At 38.7% G+C, this 21312-nt stretch overlaps 1 protein-coding gene across 4 annotated transcripts in view; it reads right to left on the bottom strand.

The window, feature by feature from the left end:
• Positions 1–21312, bottom strand: part of LOC129726745 (uncharacterized) — a 100902-nt gene that overhangs the window by 35309 nt on the left and 44281 nt on the right. For all 4 annotated transcript variants that reach the window (XM_055683791.1, XM_055683793.1, XM_055683792.1 and 1 more), the window contains one exon: positions 14657–14689. The gene's annotated coding sequence lies outside the window, so the exon portion shown is untranslated. The remainder of the gene's footprint in view (positions 1–14656; positions 14690–21312) is intronic.

Genomic DNA, 21312 nt, shown 5'->3' with positions numbered 1-21312 from the left:
ATTTATTGAATCTTACGTCTAGTGAAGTTGAGAGAATGTGAAACTTGACAAAAAGGTGGAACCTATTACAAAGCACTCTCCGGCTATAAAAAAACGCATCTGGTCACACATTCTTCTGGTAGATTGTGAGAGCAGTAGCGTAGCGGGTTGTGGCAGTAGCAACAGCGGGTTCCATCAGTATCAGCTGGCTTTCTGAATTTGCTTTCGGCTTGAACAAATCACTTGCCCGGTTGGTCACTAGTCTTAGCAACAACACGGTATTTTTCAGTGTGTGTTGTCAGAGTGCTTTATTTTTCCACTGTCGGGGCAGCACAATGGTGGCGATAAGCATCATCAGAAACCTGTTCTTGTTATGGCAACTGATCAAATAATTTAAAATTAATCATTTTTTTCAAATGTCCACAAGCCATTACAGACAAATATTTCATACTCCAGCACGGCACGAAACGTTCAAATTTTCTCTTACTCCAAAAAAAGGGTGGAATGACCAAAAAGCGATTAACTTCAACGTAGCATTAATTACATAATCAATTGTTTAAAAAAAACGAAAACCCCCATTTTTATTGGCACAGGTGGGTAGGCAATGACGTACCTACTTTATTTTCGGCGCAGGGTCTTCAGTTGTCAAAATGGCCTCCTCTCAAGAGGAATCAAGAATTTCCGCTTTTGTCGCATGATTAGTTAGCTAAAAAGCACAATTTGCCTCAAACGACGGTATATAAAGTAATTAGAGTGTTTGGGGACCACAACTCGGAAGCCTGAAACTGGAGGAAACCGCATCCCGACGGTCGAACAGACAACCAAAGCGGTGAAGAGGACATACACGAGGAATCCAAACTTATCGATCCGGGATGTGACAGATAAAGTCGGAGTGTCTCACACCACAGTGCAACATGCCAAAGGTGAAGACCCCAAACCACGAGGAAAAGCAAAACAAATCGGCCAAAACGAGGACACGGAAGTTGTATACGACGATGTTGACCAAGTTCGACTGCATCGTTATGGATGACGAGACATACGTCAAAACCGTCTTTAACACTCCGGGATAATAATTCTACACGGCGACGGGATGGGTGAAGGTGGCAGAGGTATTTAAAAACATTGTATTGTTGAAATTCGTAAAAAAATATGGTTTGGCAGGCGGTATGCGGTTGTTTCTTGAATACAACCTCCTACATTTTTTTATTTATCATAGAAAGCTTGAAATGACTTTTGAAACTTTGAATTTATGCGGGTAATTCATACAAATAATTATTCCGAAGACACCAATAGGCTGATAAAGACAAAAGGCGCTGTGCGAATTGATGTAAACAATTAACAAATAGATTAACAAATAGATTTTGACTCGCGTATGGCATTTTTTCGTCGTTTACGATAATTTATCTTAGGTTATATCCTAAAGCAATCTGCAATTTTATTGTACGCAACAGCATTGAGTTTATTTTTCACTTAGAGTGTTGTACCAATACAATGGAAATTAAGGAAGCAAATCTGCCTTCATATATGAATTTGCATAGACCATGAAATTCCAACCAAATCCCAATAACTTATGAACAGCCACACGACCAAATGTGAAATTGATTCCCGAGCAGGATCAAATACTCAACTAGTATCAAGGATAAAAATGTGGTGAATTTCAGGACCTATAATGTTGGAGTTTGACCTATAATCACCAGGGGTAAATGGTGTCCTAGAGCGGTAATTACTTGCATGGTAGTTCTTCATATTGCAGAGCATCTTCCTTACGAGAGATTAGTTCTCTGTGATTTTATTAACTCCTCGGTCGATAATAGGACAAACCTGACAACAATAGAGCCGATACCCTATAGTAACATTTTTTTATCTTATTCCATGATATAATAGGTGTTAATTACGAGATCTCCCAGCTGGTCTTGAGGTACGATGCTGACCTACCAAGCCAGCCGTTGTAGGTTCGACTTCCGGCTCGGGAGAGACTGTTAGTGTCAGTAGGATCGTAGCGCTAGGCCCGCAATCGACCTGCACACTCAAACAGTTGGCTGCGTATAATTAAACAGAAGGCCGAGTTCCGAATCGGAATGAAACACCAAGCCAATTTGTCTATCAGTATGCTTACAATTGCGTTCATTTCAAAGTATTTATGTTTCAAATCAATCTAGACTATCTCGCAATTTTTTGTGTTAACTTGTTTTTCAAAAAACACAATTAGCGACGCAGGTATAAAAATTCACCAAAATAATACCACGTGATTTAGGAACGGCCCCCCAGCCCTATCGCTAGCATCAGCAGGCGCTGCACGAAAGAGGCAGCATCCAGTTTGCAAAGGCAAAATTGCGTATCCAGTCCATATCTGCCGCGGGAAAATTGCAACGCAAAATCAAGAAACGCAACGTAACAATCAACGGTGTCACCGCCATCTACGATCAAACCGCTAGGCGCAGCGTCAGCGTTGCTGCGATCAGAGTGCCGAAGGGGGCTTCAATCCACGTAACCATGGTTCCAAATAGAAATAATAGAAATATACAGTAAACACTATACGGCATGGTCTAGGCAGAAAAAAAGAAACCTATTCATTTCGATTTCGCCATCCGGCAATTGTGTGACGACCGTCGTCACCGCGACACGATCAACCCTCCCTTCCCCGCAATCCATCCCTCGTACGCAAACGGGGCTTCACTTGTCGACATGCGTCCACGGCGTAAGTGTCCACAGCACAGCAGCAGCAACCTCTTCAGCATACGTACTGAAAACCTAAGAGTGCAGGACAACTTTCTCCTTCACGCAATAATTTTCGTTGTTTAGATCTTTGCTACTCATATGTAATTACAGGCTTAATTGAGCGCGTATCTCTCCCTCTTTCCCGTCCGCTTACTTGCATACGTCGTTCGTCACCGTAAGTGAATCAGCCCTCGATCGTGGCTTTAGGGCAAGGTTTAACGGCATACTGCGAGGGTTTAATGAACCAGAAGGTTGATCGAAAGCGTGACTAACTCAGGGCACAAAATCTGCTTGATAAGCAATCGGATTGCGAAACTGGAGACATGTTCTTACATATCAAACTACCAATTGCAGCTTCGAAAACTTTGTCCGTGTCTTGCCAGGTACATTGACAGAGCCTGCAATCACAACCGGCAGCAATGGTGCGATTGCACTACTAAGTTGCGTCCAAAGCACCGCTTGGCAACGGTATAAACGGATTTTAATTAAAGCTTTGTTTTTCTCCTCCCTCTATCAGCTCTCGCTCTTTCACCAGCAAACAAACATCGCCTGCTTGAATGGCTGGTGTCGATTTACCTTAGCGCAGGTCGGTGCTGAGTGCGCTGATTTTTATGGCATCGATTTATCGGTTTGCTGCGTTCTTACTTTTTGTCTCATCTCCGGCTCTGGCAGTCTACTTCATTTGTTCACCATCACCCCCATCACCCCCTTTCCCACAACGATATCGGATACTCTGCAAAACAGAGCCCAGCAAGCAACAACACTCACACGTGAGATCGAGCCTTTTTCGAGCTTCGTTCTCGAGATCGAGATTTTTTTTTTTTCATTAGCTGTCTTTATTTTTATTGTTCGCCATTCTTTCTCTTTTATTATCGCGAGCTTGCTGCAACGGCGGACTGGAGAGCGGGAGGATTGTGGACTGGGTGGGGCGGTAAGACAATATCACCGCGATGGTCATATAACAAAGAAGTAATAATCTGGTTTCATTTCTTGAGATGGCTTGAGAACTCTCGTCCCCCTTCCCAGCGGTGCCTCAATGCAGTGCGGAATAATTTGCATAAATGTGTGTTTCTTGTGGTTTTGAAAGGATCTTTTTTTTTAATTCCCGTAAGGTCATGCACCTTTTATCGGCGAGGAATTCGAATTGTTATTATGCAAAGTGCGCGGAGAGTCGCAGTAGATAGCGAGACAGGACAGGCGTTTGCGGTCGATTAATGCAGGTGACGGAAGAGGGCGAAACACGTTTCATACCACGTTGGACACGGGCTAAGAATTCATTATCTTGAGAAGCGAAAAAAAATAACACGAGATGCCGAAATCAAACAATCAGTGCATCTTGGTATGCATTTCTGAAATTGGTTAGTTTTGAGGTGCGCGTGTTTAGGAACAAAAAGACGTTCCAAGGAGATAATTTGTGGTTTTGGATTTTGAATGTCAACAAGGACCACTCGGGCAAACTATTTTCCAAAGCATTTTATCACAGAAACACTGTGTGACACTCTTTGCAAACACTAAAAAGATCAAAAATGTTAAAAATGGTAAAAGCATCACAAAAATCAAAATATTAGGATTGACAATACTGCAAAACGTCGGCCGCTGTAACATGACGTTAAATGCCTCAACCTCAGCAAAGTTTCCCGCGATCCGAAAGGAAGACTTTTCGTTGGAATACATAATAAAAAACCCGCTGCGCTAGTTTTATACCAGCAAAAAAACACGAATCTCGAGAAAAACATTTACGCTCCGCGTAGAAGCCATCAAAAAGCCACCACCAGAGATAACAGCTAATGAAAAGCAGGAACTGTACGTAACAGGTAAACCTGGGCACCAACCGTGGTAATGTTTTTACCCATAATTTTTCATACGACTATTATTACTATTGCCGTGACCATTGCAATCTCCTGCCGCCCAGCACAGAAATGGTATGTCGTTATTATGATTGTTGTTGTTGTTCTGCGCTCAACATCGGGCAGCATCAGCTTATCTCCGGCAAGTCGCTTTCGAAATGCGCAAGGTGGCGGTAGCGCGAGAGATAGAAAACCGTTGGTTGTCCTCACTCACCCCCTTTCTCACTTCTCACCGTCTTTTAATGTTAGTTTCTACCCCCAGCTTTCAACTGATTTAGTTGCAGCATATGCGTGTCCGTGTTCATCTTCGGAGGGTTGGGTGCGATGAGCACGGGGTAGGAAAATATTACAAACGCACATTTTCTCCGCGAGTTTTAGTGCAAAAATCCTAAAACATAAAATACATGTCGGGTTTTGTCGGCGTGGGCCACTGGCGACGGGGGGAAACATAATACAAATCTAGATCTTATCGCCGTTGGTCCCGCAGCGATGCGCTGCAGTGCCGTGCCGTGATGGTCCACTATCCAAGCTGCGCGTTGCACTCCGAGAAATAAAAATTAGTTACAGCAATTAAAAGCAACGGCCATAAATCCTAACCGGTTGGCGGGATGATTTCTTGGTGCGCCGCCCGCGTGTGCACAGTTGCAATTGTTTGTTTCGTTTGTCTACCGGTTTTTTGTCCCATGATGCCACCCGACCTACACCGACGGCCCTTTCCTACCTACCCCCTGCCATTCGGACGAATCGATTGTTTGTTAGCAAAGCCGGTCCAGAAGCGCAACCGAACAGCGGAATGGTGCGTTCATCCGCGTTCCCTTCATATCACCTTAAAAGGGGGTCGCACTGTGGATCGCAAAGCATTCGGTCAGTCTCCAGTGACTGGCAAGTGGTCAGTTGTTTTGCTGTGATTGCTATTGTCTACCCGCAGTGGTGTGATAAGATGAAATTGTTATTTCTACACACTTGAAAACAATTCAAAAACATTGCTATAAATATGATTTATCTACAGTTTTTATGTTTTTCTTATCCATTTTTGTTATTATTAACTACTTAGATGTCTGATTCACGTTTTGTTTTGATACTTCCTTTTTTTTCTGAAATCAAGATTTTAGTTCTGAGAATTCCATAAAGATAATTTTTATACTTTTGGTAATTGATTCTAGTCTCGAAATCGATTTTGTTTTGATAGAAATAAATTACACTCCCCCCACAATTATGGATCTCCCACAATAACGGATCACTTTTGTGTCTCATGTTATTTAACTCAATTAAACTAACGGTTCGAAAGCATGAACATTTTTACAGTAAAATATGCCATATTTGCTAGCTTTGAACACAGAAAACATCGTTCTTATTCTTAGATTGATGTGTTTTTTATAAGCGTGAAATATTGTCTTACAGAATCTATCAAAATATTTGTCGTTTTTCTCAATCAGCGTAAGTAGCACGCTCATCATTCATAAGGTTCATATGTGATATAATCGCTAATTCTCGCGCAAAAAATAACTCATACACAAAGATCAAGGTAAATTCTTCACGATTCATCAAAATGTTGATGGTTGATAACGATTTTTCTGTAAAAACTAGTTATTTTCTAAGTGTTCCATAATAGGGACCGAGACCAAATAGTTCTCTATAAATATGGATCACTCCTATTCAAACGTGATTTTCACCAATTAAAATACCCTCTCAACTTCTATTGAGCTCTAAACGGAAGCTCAACAGTGCTGAGCCTTTGAAAAATATTATTTCCAAGGCACGAGGGACAGGAAAGCTACGTAAAGCGGGAAACTATTATGATGTACCGTATACAATGGTTCATTGCTACCTTCGGGAGCGACAGACCTGGACTCTCGATCTAATTGCAACCTTAAAAGCCACATAAAATGTGGCCAGGCCATGCGGAATCTTTAATACGATTTGAAATATGTTATTTCTCTAATATACATAATTTGAATAAGGTTTATTGAATGAGTTCGTTGCCAAAAGCTGTTTTTATTATGCTGATCCATAATATGATGCGAATTGTCTCATAATTAGAACCGCTCACAAAAGTTATCCATAATTGTGTATTTGGTGAGTTATGAAATAAATATATTTTCTCAGATATATTTACAAAACATGGAAACAAATACTTAATGAAGTGAAAGATTACATATTCCTGTGACTGAAAACATTTATAGATTACTTATAAATAGAGACAGTGGTAATTCAAAATTCGCGGGTGGAAAAATAGAAAATATTCAAATATCGCGGTGATTTTGCGGCAACCTAAATAACGAGATTTTTTTTTAAGGAAAACACAAGAAACAACTGTTTTATTTAATTTAATATGCGGTAATTCACCCGTACGATAATTTTTTTGCATTATTACTAATTAAAAGTACATGCTTCATCAAATTGTTTTTAGTGCTATTGCAGTGTTGGCAGGCATGTATTATTTCAGTTATATTAGCTCACATTGCGTTCCGTATCTATCGAGTTTCCGGAAATCGATAAATATTTAATTTTTTTTTTATTCTAAATATTTAATTGAAAACCCCCAATGTCCAAGAAAACGTTCGCGAATCGAATTAAATTATAAAACCAATCTCACTGTCGGGTATTAAAAAAATGCTTGCTTGTACGCCCTCAGTTCATCTCGCAACTTGGATTTTATCCTATCATGTAGGTTTCCAAAACCATTGCTCCAAGTGGATCTAGTAGCCGAATCTTTCGAAGACAATTCAACTCAGGTTAAAAAAATCGCGTTGTAAGTGAGCGATTTAGTACTGTTTCATCTTTTCGGTTGCGTAGAAAAAGGCATCGCGCTGCTATCTGGGTGCCCATTAATATTCAACTTTGTTTGTCTAGCTGGTTTTCATGAATTTTGCAGGTTTCAAATCGAAATGTTTCATAATTGACATAGAATGTTGCTGTTTTTCATTAAGTTCGCGGCATTTCGCGGGTTTGAGTGAATTTCGCGGCCGATACTGGATTTCGCGGGATTCGCGGCTTCCGCGTAATCGCGATTTACCACTGTCCCTACTTATAAACAATAAAATTGGTCAGAAATGATTTTTTGAATTCATACATCTTCTCAAGTGATCCATATTTTTTTATTTATTTGTCGTCAATCATAAGTAGACCATATTAATTACATTTCATTCTTATCTTACTAACCTCAAAAAAAAATATTTTCTTAAGTGTAGTTTTGTTCATTGTTACATCGATTGATTCACAATATTGGTTATAACATGACATCATTCTATTAAGAGGTTCGTTTTTTCCATAGTTTGTTCGTTGATTACTGATATAAAACAAGTTTCTATTTCTTAGAGAACGAGTAGAAGCATATAAGTTCAAATTCGCCAAGATTTCTGGGCTGTTTATTCTTTGTGTAATTACATCGTTTATAAAAGCTACCATTGCGAACTCTCGTTGCTTTTTAAGTAGGGTGGTTTACCGGTAAAACAAAAACCGGTAAAACCGGTAAAACCGATATTTTTTTCAATACCGAAATACCGGTATTGGAGAGGCAAAAATACCGGTATTTTCGGTATTTTCTTTAAATTTAAAAAAAATCACCAAAATAATTGTAAGGCTAATGAATGCCACCCACTTAGATAGGCATTACAAATCACATGACGATGTATATAATAAATACATTTAGACAGAAGCAACATTGAATATGAATTTACCCTCACCTATTTATCAATTTTTGTTATCTTTTTGCTTGTTCTGCATGGATTCAGACGATGTGTTCATGTGTATCTATAATATGTTAAAAAACTTCATATTAACAAAGCAAAACATTTATTTTTTTAGTAGAACGGATAATCTTCTTACACTCTCATACTCACAGAGGCAACTCGTAGGTATTGAACCTGCCAGTTTAACTACAAACTATGATAATCAAACTAGGCAGCAGTAATTACAATCATGTCAACGAAAATACATAAGTCATTATTCATTTTGTGCTGTTTAAAAATAAAACTAAAAAAATAATAAATAATTATAAATTTGGATTGGGAATTTTTTTTCTGTTTACAGGATGAAATAATCAACCAATAAAGAATTCATCCTTAAAACTACTGTTTCTTGAGAAAATGAGATATTTGAATAGATGTAACATGGTCAATGCTTCGTCGCCCATACCGCAGCGGGCTTTTATTGGCAACTAGCTGAATGTTCCCGGATTTTCTCGTGTTAAAATTTCTCCTTTTTCTATAGTTTCCTATATTTTTATATATTTTTGGCCAACCTCTCATTTCAAATATTAATTTCTATTTCAGTTACAAACTTGTGCATATGCCACATTTTTCGTTTCTCCATCAGGAGCTAAAACTAATAAAATAATTATAATAATATATAATGTTGACGAACTGCTCGAAGAGCATCGAGCAGAATATAGAAGCATTTACCTTCGATTCCTTCGCAAAAAGTAAATTCTTGTCTGATCGTCATTTCTTTTTATTTCTTTTTTTTTCTTCATTCATATACTCTTCTCAACAGTTTCAAATATTGTTTTTCTAAGAATTTTAAAGTTATTCACTAATTTGAAACTAAGTTTTGCGATGTGAATGAAAATTCAAATATAAATCTGCATGTTATTTTTGTTGTTTTTGAGTTTCGAAATTATGTTCTTCGTAATCATATCACTAGATTCATTCATTGAAGTTTTTCAAGCACTGTTGAATTTTTCCAGTGTTGTATGTGGAACTTATACCACAAGAGATCAAAACAATGGTCGCAGAGGTCCAAATCTTACAAAAAAACTGGACCGTAATGAAGTATAGGTACTCATAAATGCAAAAAACATTATTATTATTAACGTCCATACATAGATGCAGATGCAACCTGAGACGCTAAGCAAAAAATAAATTTCAAATCCAAATTAGTGTAGGTAACGTCTTCGGCAGTTTTACTTCGGCAGGTTTTTCCATAAAACTGCGGCAGGAAACCGGCCGAAGAAAACCACTGCCGGTGACGTTCGACACCCTATATCTTTGATTATTTTTCAGTTTTATTTTTCAATAGTACAGAGAATGACTCGCGTTTTTTCGCGGACAATCATCATTACTTCCCCAAGATATGATTTTAAGAATTTTGTGGTTGGAAAAGTAGGTTCAAAGTCCACGAGTCACCACTGGTTTGTATTAATCCGAAAAAAAATAAAAATACCGGTTTTTTACCGGTTTTACCGGTTTTTATTTTTATGAATACCGAAATACCGGTTTTTAAAAAAGTCGGTAATACCGACCACCCTATTTTTAAGCCCACCAAGATTTATCAACATACAACGCGACTCATAGGAAGGTAAAAGTAAAGTGGTCCAGCCTAGCTTTCGTAGAGCATACAACAAAAATTACTTTTGTACTGATTCTATACGGTTTATCTGTGTGTCATGATATGGCTACCAGACTATGCTACAATATTCCAGCAGGGGCCTGACGTGTGCAACATACAATGTTTTGATGGTGTATGGATCTTTGAAGTGCAAACTAAATCTTTCAATAAATCCGAGCATATTACTTGCCTTATATAAAACGTTATTATAATGGTCAACAAAGGTTAATTTGGAGTCGAGCGTGATTTCTAGATCTCTTACAAGACTGATCCTTTCATCTGTTTTCATGTCTATAGTAATTGTTCTTTGTCTTATGCTATGTTTCCTGGTAAACGAAATGGAATTACATTTTTTCACGGTAAGTTTTAACAGGCTTTTCATGCACCATGTGTGAAAACTATCAACTTCACGTTGAAATAGTTCGAGATCAGAATCTTTACGTATTTCAAGAAAAAGTTTCATGTCGTCTGCGTATATCATCGTGGGGGGACTGTATATTTTACCAAAATTGGATGGAAAAAATTGCAGTACAAGTACTTAGCGAAACCTCGTGTTACTATGCTGCGATGTCGAATCTAAATCTCTCCTCCTCCTGGTACAGCATGGAAAGTGTTTAAGTACTGGAGACTTGGCCCTGCGGCCCCCTTCTGCACCCAAAAATGAAAATGAAAAAAATCCATGATTCTTGGTTGGAGGCCTTGAATTCCCGATGACAAATTTTAGAGTTCGGATTTTTAAAATTTGAGAATTTTCGGTTTGGGACTCGGGAATCCGAGATTTCGTTTCCATATTAGGAACTTCGGAATCTGCAAAGCATTCCATATTTCAGATTTGTGATTAAGGATTAAGAGTTTAAGGAACTATAGACAGCAAATTCCCGATTTGAAGTTTCAGATTTTTGACTTGAGATTATAGATTTGAAGATTGGAATTGTCTTTGATGGATTAGAATCGAGATGCACTTGAAAGTTCTAATTGATTCTGGGATTCAACACCTCAAAATTTAAAGTTCAAACCTAGGATTAAACATTTTGAATTTCTGGATCATGATTACGACATTTAGTATTATAATGGCTTGATGCGAAGTTACATATCTTAGTTTAAATTGCTCAATCGTTTTTTTTAAACTTAAGATTTTGTTACGATTTCGACATGTTGAATTTTTAGTTTTTGGAACACAGCTCAATTTGAATACATGAAAGTAAAATTTTATATAAAGTTTAATAAAATAAATGGAGTCCCACATTATAAAGGTTTTAATTTTCAAAGTAGGATTTTATATTTTTGAAATAAAATTTTACATTTTAGATTGTTTTCTGCTCCAAAATTGCAAGTTTTCAATTCAGATTTACAATTGTTTTTGTAGCTCAGAAAGTTCGGATTTAGGATTTTAGATTGCTATGGCGATTTGAAAAGTTGTATTGGACTTCAGATATCTCGTTTCGTGTTTTAGCGATTTCCAACCTAAAGTTCGATGTGCTAATTTAGAAATCTACGACGTTGAGTTTAAAATTTCGGTTCTAGCTTCTGATGTTCAATTTGAGGCTAGGAGTTATGGAATCTGAAGTTTAAATATACGATTTCAGTATTAGGTTCCTTGATTTCAGATATGAAATTTAATATTTGACACAAGAACAAAATTTCGCTCATTCTCTCTTTTAGGGATCAAAACTCCTCTTCCGTCCATATCCATAAGGCTCCGCTTTATGCACTGTAAATAAACGGCACGATTACTTCAAGTGTTTTTGCACTTGACTCAATTCGTCACGTCGCACTGCAAATTGAAGTGATTTAGTGTTGATTTCACAATGATTAACATTTCCCAACGAAATGATCTTGCGTTGAAATCTGTTCAATGGAAATCACCATAACATTATGATGAATATCTCTTGTATTTGCACCACTGTTTAAATCAATTGAATTACAGCTGCAATTCCAATTGACAAACGTCAAAAACTTGAAACGAAACAAAAATAGTGACGGTGGCGAAAGGCGCAAGCAGCACATTTTCCCCAGAGATTAACAATTTTTTTGAAATTGGTTTTATTGAATCTTTGATATTAAAATAACAATAAAACAATTCTTTTACAGATCCTGAAATCGATTGCACCGACACGGTGACAGAGATCATTTTGTAATCAAATTGAAAATATAAAATAAAATAAAATTGAAAAATCTAAAATAAATAGCAATCAAAATATCAAAAGATTTATTGTGATTAGCTGATAATATCCAAATGACCGACATTCCTTATCTCAAACATAGGCATATCAAAAGAGATGAACATAACAACAGAAAATTAAGTGATTCATCGTTCTTTGCATTAACATGTTTCGAAAGATTTTCTTTTCGCTTTGAAATGTTAGGCAAGTAGTGCGAATTCAACAGTAAATCACTTCACTTCGACGTGAATTTTTTTTATAGTGTGGATAATTTTCCGTGAAGTATTTATTATCGAGTGGCTTTTTATTCCAAATTCCATTACAGTTATTTTTTAACCTAATATTTCAACGTTTTTTAATTCCTTCAATAAACATTTTCAACAGTACCCCGGGGTCTTTTTTACGCGGTTGATCGTATCGCTTTTTTAAGGTTAGATTAGATGTACTTATACTAAACTTATTTGATACCGCGTACAAATAGTCTTCTAAATCACATAAAAATAATCCGCGTTATTGTAAAAAAATCGCGTGTAGTAAAACGCATAAAAATGAACCGCGTAAAAAAAGACCCCTGTGTATTTCGATTTCAGATACTGGTCATAAAAACACAAAATGTGTGATATATGCTTCATAATAAATCCTGAACAGATCTATTTGGAACTTTCTATAGCGTTTTGTACGATTTATGTGACGACAACATATAATTTCAAAACCCACTTTAAATCACTTTAAAGTGGGTTAGGAAGTTATAAATTGCTGTATACAATAAATATTTTCTCTGAGATAATACTAGCATTGTTGTTATCAAAAAGCTTGAGAAAAAGCAGTCTCTTCATAAATTTTTCTATTGCTCAACCCACGTAGTATTAAAAATATGACCTCCATACCAGAAACCGCGAGATTACATATGTTCAGCGCTTCTGTTATGAATTATTTTACCTGCTCTAGCTTCCCAGATATTGCTGCATGGCGTAAATTCAATGACAGCTGCAGTATTTAGGTCAAAGTAGGCAGACATTAGCCACTCGGCAAATTCCAAATGATTGTTCTGTGCGTTAGGATTTTTTTCCCGGTTGATTGTTTTGATGTAATGCCTGGCTCCAGTTCCCATACAAAATACCTTTTTTGTAACGTTTCGATCACAAGCGGAATCATCTGCGAATGCGATTTTCTACACGAGAGAAGGTAGAAGGAAGGTCGAACCAGTTTTATACCGCAAAGCAGAGACGCATCCCGCTTCTTGATGCGACCGGGCCCGGACTCTTGGAGGAAAGAAATTAAGTACAGCCTGACATATCGTGTTGCACAGCAGACGTTCCTACCTCTTTTGTTGTTTATTTTTATGTTTTTTGTATTTATTTTTTATAGCACCATATCGTCTTTCGTGCAAGGTAAAGTCTTGTGGACTCGCGTTTTTATTGTTTTTATTGTACCACGTATTGTTTATGTTGGTTGGGATAAAGATAGGATAACGCTAATAGTAATGGATCCTAATTAGAAAGACACGGAGAAAGAAAAACACAGGCGAAAGTAGGCAGTATAAAGTATAGTTCATAACTTCTTTGGAACTTGGCCACATTATTCGCGAACAACAATAAAGTTTAAATGAACAATAAAACAAAGGAGTCCGATTTCGCCACCTCCTGAGTTGTTGCATACTTTCACCGTAATCACGCAGCAGAGCGGAGCCAACGCTATTGCAGCGAAGAGCGGTTCAACATATGCGGATTAGTTTAGTCTCCACATGCATGGAGGATAACAGCAGGTGAAGTCCGCACATCGTACTACAGGGGTGACGGGACGAACAAGAAGGCAGAGCAGTTTAGTTGTTGTCTTTGCGTTATGTCCATCGGCCGCCTCCGAGCACAGACAAGCGGATTCGTAACGATGCGTTCCGACCGAGGATCGGAAGGCAAGAATAGAAGAAGGGAATACACAACAAAACAGCAAATGCATTTTTCTGCTTTTATAAATAGATAATCATTTCGCGTTCGGTCGGAACGGGATTATTCCATGACAAGACGATGGATTAGATCCTGGCCCCGGATAAACGCGTTGTTGGGGCAGGTTTTCTCTCCCTTCCCTCTGCTCTACCCCTCGGTCACTTGTTCACGCCGTTGCATGCAGATTTCGTTGAACTCATTTCGCTTCCCTGGTGCGCACATTTTAAGCGTGAGTGTCTGCGGGTATGTGTGCAAAAGGTAGATGCGGCTAGGAGCAGTTCGACCGTTCGAGGCGGGGACAATGCAGGAATGCAGCAATTGTTGGGCCGCTCGGTTGGATCAGGCATGATGAGTCCTCTCCGGGGCTAATGAGAACTTGTTTATTACTGCAGCCGCCGTTCGTTAGGTGGCGGCACTGCGGCGACGATGCCACTTATCGGCCACAAGGCCGGACGGCGCGCGGAAAGAATAGCCTAAGCAACATAATTGAATCGCACTAATGAAGGAAGGGCGAAGCCTTTTTCTTTGCGTGCTTCGCTTCGTTCAATGCAGCAATTTCGAGCACAAATGGCAACTACTTTCCTTTGTGCACGATTTACTGTCATTTTAGCGCTTTGAGGTGTTGGTCACACAATCAACAGTGGCATACTTTTGTAATTCGATACCGGAACGAACTTACCTTTTAAATTGTATTCTCAGAGTCGTTGAAAATCTGAAACGATAAAACAACACAAATTTTATAGGTGTTATGGATCATTATTTGAGTTTGAATTAGTTGGCATTCAAGAGCAAAACCCATTTATATATGGAATTAAAAATTGAAAAAAATAAACGCTGACTGAGTTCAAACTTTGTACCACTATTCCAGCAAATACAAATGTGCACGTTTATTGCCAAACGGTTGTAAAATTCTGCCAATTTTATTCAAGTTCTTATTATTCTCGGTACATTTATATGACAAATAAACAAATCTTTTTATTCATTATCTGATCATCTAGTAGTCTAATTAACCCAAAAACAATACGATCGATTTTACGATCGAAGTGCTTTTAAACAGGATTGCCAGCATTGGTACGTATTATAACGATAAAGGATTTATTCCTAACGTATATTTATAGAAATAATTTAAGGATTTCAGTAATCTTTCTAATGAAATTAATTTTTTTAACCAACATTGTTATAAACTATTTTCGCATTTCATGGTTTTTGTTTGTACGGTAATGATAAATAAATCTGGCACCCAACCTACCGTAAGTCATATTTCTGAACATAGTGTAAGATTCCTGAAGTTGAAAGAAAAATACTAAGTTTCACTGTTGGAAAGCAAAGGAAAACACTAACCTCGGAACCGCCTGCTTGAATCTGCAACAGATTGATGGAAGCAGTGAGGACTCGAATTCACCCCTCCCTGCTGCTGCTCTTCCGGATAATTCACTCCAGTCAAACGGATGGAAGGTTTGCATTCGCATTTTGAACGATTACTCTATGCTTAAATTGCTAAATGGTGCTTGTACCGAGCTCTATAATAGGGGAGTCTCCCTGGACCTGTTGCTGCACCGAATTACACCTCCATTAACCGACGATTGGCACAGGTCAACTCTATTACCTCCGCCAGTAAGTGTTGCCGAAGCTGGGCAAACATTCCACAGCCACAGGCTGCTGCGATCAGTCTTTAAACCCTTTAAACGTTTACATGGAAGGGCAGGCTGTCGTGAAGGGCTCGAGGGGCTAGATAGATTTCAATTCACCCGTCAAACCAAACCGAAAGTCATCAGTAGCTGGCTCGTTCATGACCTCCAGCCAGATGAGTACGTGTAAGCACTAGTAGGCACCACCAGCAGCAGCCCCATTTGCATATTGAATCGCACGCTGAGGTGCCGAGGGGTTTTCCGCGCTCCATTCGCTTATTGGGCGGCTTCCGACGGCGAACGCCTTTGAAGTCTTCTTCATATCCGCCCGCTCTGTGTGATGCTCGATAGCAATATCGTTTGATTTCTTGTTCTCTGGTACGGACGCGTTCTTTCCGAGTCTGTGTGTCTCTCTCTCTATATATCTCCTTCACTGTCTCTCTTTCTCTCTCTCTCTCTATTTCATTCACCCGCTGTCACTGTCCAATGAGAGATTTTCATCTTTTGTTAAACCCTCATCGGAGGAGGCTGGAATCCTCCCGCCCAAGTGACCGCAGTGGCAGCAGATTTTTATTTACTTCAATTAAATTCAATTCAATTATTGAATGATGAATGCATTGTATTGTGTATGTATGTTTTTTTTATTATAATTTACCTTTTTGTATAATTGGAAACATGATGTATCAATGTTTTATAGCTATACACATGTCCATTAGGCGGCTGTTATTATTACAAAAAGGGTCTCTGTTTCGGCACTGCCGCCCCCTCGAAGCATACCGTGATGACGGCGGGTCTCTTTTTTTTTGCTCGCACTCCGAGGTGCGGCGGCGAATCTTTGTCTTTGGGCAGAGCGTGACTTTCGCCTCTTGAACACGATGTTTACCCCCGCCATTCTGTTGTTGCCAGCCGGAGTGTAAAGGCGGGCAATTTTTTTGGTATGACAAAAGCTTGAATTATTGTTATTATCCATTTTGGTGCGGCGGCCCCCTATCAGCCAGTTCTCTGACCGTGACGTCACGCATCCACGACATGGGTTTGAGCGATTTAAGAGACATTCTGTGGCGACCGGCAGCAGCTTCAGTGCATTGTTTATTGTCTATCTGATGGTGACAGTGCGGGAAACCAAGGGTCATCTACGGAAGACCGATTCCTGAAGCCACAAGAATCGATCCGAGTTGACAATCACCTTCGGACCAAATCCGCGAGATCGCAGGCGGCCGCGACCATGGCGGCTTCCTTTGTGTATACGAACCGAAAGGCTCTGGGGACAATCTGCGCAGCCTACTCTGTGATACCCACAGCCAGCGGAAGCGAAACAGTGCGAGCACGGATTGGAAATGTACAGCTGAATGTGAGTGAGTGGAGTGAAACGAATTGATTGCAGTGCCGTTCCTCGGTCCCATCGCCATCGCGGGCAACCGGAGCCGGAGTTTAAGCACATCGCACAAAAGAATGGAATTGATAGGATTAATTTTTAAACACTTATAATTGCCTATGGGAAACTGATTCGTTTCATGTTTGCCGCCCCGGAGGATGGCCGTGCGGATTCCAAGGTACGCTGAGTTTGATTCGAGTTTTTTTTTTTTTTTTGCAAAGTGCAACCAGTGTTGATAGTGATACAGCTTCGGGAGCTCATCAAAATATCGAGAAAACAAATGTTCTCGACAAAAATCCACTTGTGAAAAACTTGTTAAAATCGTACCTTGAAAGACATGGCTTCATTTAGAGAGTCAAGATTGGCTTTCGAAAAACAACGAACAAGACTTATCACAAGCTTCATCAAATTTAGAAACAATTCTGCCAATTAAGCGTAAGAAGTCGGTAAGTGTAATGTTCATGTGTGTCCCAAAATACGGAGGCCATGAGTTGCAACGATCCCAAATTAGACTCAGAAGGGCCGAAAACCTTTTCTAAAGGCCATAAAAAGCCAAAAAAGAAAATGATCCCAAATTAGGCTCCGAATGGCCGGAAACCTCTTCTAAAGGCCAGAAAAGGCCGAAATAGAAAATGAACTCAAAATAAGCTCAATATAGCCAAAAACCGCTTTTTAAGGTCATAGAAGGCCAAAATATAAAAAGATCTCAAATTAGGCTCAGAATGGCGGAAACCCCTTTCTAAAGGTCAGAAAAGAAAACGATCCCAAGTTAAGCCAGAATAGAAAATTCCAAATAAGAAATTATTCCAAATTAAGCTCAAAACTGCTTCTAAAGGCCAGAGAAAGCCAAAATAATAAATGACCCCAATTTAAGCTCAAACCGTTTCATGTACAAGGAAATGGACTCAGCCTGGCAATAACTCTGATCCTGCGGCTGGAAAGATTTTGGCCAACAACAGATTCGCTTTCCTGGAAAACGCCACAGATCCTGAAATGGTGAATATAGAGAAAATATCACCCTTCTATGTGAATTGGAAGATCCTCGTGGAGCGATTGCACGATCCGTATGTGCAATGAAGGATATAAATTGATGCTTCCGGCGATGAATCACTAAAAGGCGGAGCAAGTTTCAGTGCAAAAACATAAAGTGGAATACTTCTTCCATGGAATCTGACACCCTGTTAGAAAAGCTGAAGGAAAAAAAACTCAAATCAATCCAAATCAATAAATGACGCCTCACAACAAGACTCGGAAGTACCCTGAATTTGAAGAAAAAATCAACATTTCTGACAGATCTAGATTCTATTCGAGCCGATCCGAACAAATGCATTCTGCGGTGATGATTGCTTCAAGGTAAGGACCGGGAAATCATTACTTACTTATGTTTCTGGTGAAACATCCCTCAGGATTTCACCTGCGTCACAATGTTACGCCAACGTCCTCGGTCCATAGCAGCTTGTTTCCAGTTTCTTGAGAGTCCCACAGAGAGTCTTGTACCGGCCAAGGGAAATCATTAGATTGGGAATGCTGTCTCCATCAGGAACAGAAATTACGAGCTTGTTGACTCCCTCAACGAACACCAAATAGACATTGTTTTCATCTCGAAAACGCATCCTAAACCTGAGGTGAACGGTTTTCTTTCGATTTCCGGTTACTGCGGCTGGTTTGAACATACTCTTCTAGAGGGGGTGTGGCTATTGCTCTTGATCGTGTAATAAGCTGCCATCTGCTACCGAGTTTTGAACTGAAGATCATCGAGGTTGTACAGTCCACCGATGAGACGATACCACAGGCCCGGGATCGACACGCCCCGGCTTCCAAACTGAGAAGTGACTTTCTGAACCTAGACAACACAACCAAACGATCCATCTCACTCCGTAACACCACAAGACGACAGTTCCAAGGTTCTAGTCTGCCTCACCTGGAGACCAACATCAATCGTCTCAACAAAATCACCAAAGTCAGGTTGGTGGATCTCTAAACGAAGACTTCTCTCAACAGCTTCGCTCCATCCCAGTCCGTGCAAAGCCGTTCTTCCCAACTTCAACTCCCCGTCATTTCCTTAAAACACCAGCTGCAATAACCAATGCATTTGGTTAACATTTTGTCAACTCTCATAACCTAGATCGTGCAATGGTTAGCCCGCACAAGAGTGCCGTTTAGAAGTTAATGCCTACAATCGCTGAGCTTCCCTCAGTCATTCCTAATATCACCTCGATAGCATGAGCATGAGAATGAACATGATGGTCAAGGCCATTGATGAAGTCCTTAACTTTGAGTTGAAAAACTTGAGTCGAGACTTTTTCGAACACCTGCTTAGCTACTTGTCGTTTCGCTGGAAGTTAGCTAAAGTGATTCCCATTAACAAACCTGGTAAAAACTCTACTAGCGCTAACTAACATCTGCCTCCCAGAGCAATTCGGAATAGGCAGGGTTTCTCTACTGCTGGCATGATAGCCATGGTGTTTAAGCTGCAGAGATTCAACTTCCTGATCTTAATCGTAAACATCATCAAGAACTATCTGTCGGACACGTTTAACGTAGATGCTGAAGTACCTTAAGTTAGTCTTCTTGATCCTATCCTGTTCAACATCTTCACCTCAGGATGTCCCTTCTCTTGCTCGACTTGTCCACCCTGGAAACACTCGCATCGAATGGTCGTATGATGTTCTCTATCTCGGACCTTTCTATTTGGACCTTTCGAATCATTTTTATGCTTTTGGTTTTGCCAGTAAGTGCAAAACCTTTCTAGTAGAGCTGACTTAAAACTTCAGTTTTTAAACCACGGGTTGATACAAGATTTTTTCTACCCCCAATGCACAATGCACAATGGCCCAGAAACCAAATTTAGGGGAAAATTTGAGTCTAGATCTCTATAGCAACATTTTAGAGAAAAACTTTCTTCTACAAAGTTGTTACATATGATAAAACGCATATTGAAAAAATTCCGAAAATTAGGGTGACCAACATTTTCGATGCAATCAAGTATCTAACTTTTTTATTTTTGTAGATAGAAGAAAAACTTGTTCTACAATGTTATAGCTCCATTAATTTTAAGTAACTTTAAAAAAAATTTTTTCTCTATCTTTGGAAACAACCGATTTATATTGAAAAAACACATATTACGCTCTAACTTTTTTATTTCAAGTTACATCTCAAAACTGTCTTTGAACGACTTTTTGAGCTTTTTAAAAGAAACAATTTGCAATGCTGACATCGTAAATATCTCAATTTTACTCAAAGTTATTAATATTTTTCATCAAAAAATATGCGTTTTTTATTTGTATGTCATTCTTTTTGGGGCAAACATAAAAAACATCTCTTGGTCTCATTTTGAAGGCCATATTTGACTCCATAAATGGAGGAACTTTTAGAAACATGTTATTTTAAATTTGAGTAAATTCAATTTTAAAACAAAACGAAATTTTCAATAATTTTATACATTATGCATATAAAAGCACCCAGATTTTTTTTGGTATTTTTTCTTATAACTAGACATAATTACCTTTATTTGACCCAAAAAGATCGAAAATCGATCAACTGGTTCAAAAGCTATGAATTTTTTGAAATAAAATACATCGATAAAGCCGTTTTTTACGGTCACCCTATTTCGGAGCTAGTCCCCTTAACAACCCAACGAAACAATACGGGTTTGATTATTTTCAACATAGATGCATCCCTGCGATTTTGAGCACAGTTGAAGCACTTTGCGTGACCAACTTTGAAATAGGGTGACCATAAAAAACGACTGTGTTCGATGTATTTAATTTCAAAAAAAATCATAACTTTTGAACCAGTTGATCGATTTTCGAATTTTTTGGGTCACATTAAAGGTAATTATGTCTAGTTATAAGAAAAAATACCAAAAAAAATCTGGGTGCTTTTATATGCATAATGTATAAAATTATTAAAAATTTCGTCTTGTTTTACAATTGAATTTACTCAAATTTAAAATAACATATTTCTGAAAGTTCCTCCATTTATGGAGTGAAATATGGCCTACAAAATGAGACCAAGAGATATTTTTTATGTTTGCCCCAAAAAGAATGAATTTTTTATGGTCACCCTATTTCGGAGCTAGTCCCCTTAACAACCCAACGAAACAATACGGGTTTGATTGTTTTGAACATAGATGCATCCCTGCGATTTTGAGCACAGTTGAAGCATTTTGCGTGACCAACTTCGAAATAGGGTGACCATAAAAAACGACTGTGTTCGATGTATTTAATTTCAAAAAAAATCATAACTTTTGAACCAGTGGATCGATTTTCGATCTTTTTGGGTCAAATTAAAGGTAATTATGTCTAGTTATAAGAAAAAATACCAAAAAAA

The sequence above is a fragment of the Wyeomyia smithii genome, chromosome 3, assembly GCF_029784165.1.
Source record: "Wyeomyia smithii strain HCP4-BCI-WySm-NY-G18 chromosome 3, ASM2978416v1, whole genome shotgun sequence".
Classification (NCBI taxonomy): domain Eukaryota; kingdom Metazoa; phylum Arthropoda; class Insecta; order Diptera; family Culicidae; genus Wyeomyia; species Wyeomyia smithii.
This window is presented reverse-complemented; position numbering and strand designations above follow the sequence as displayed.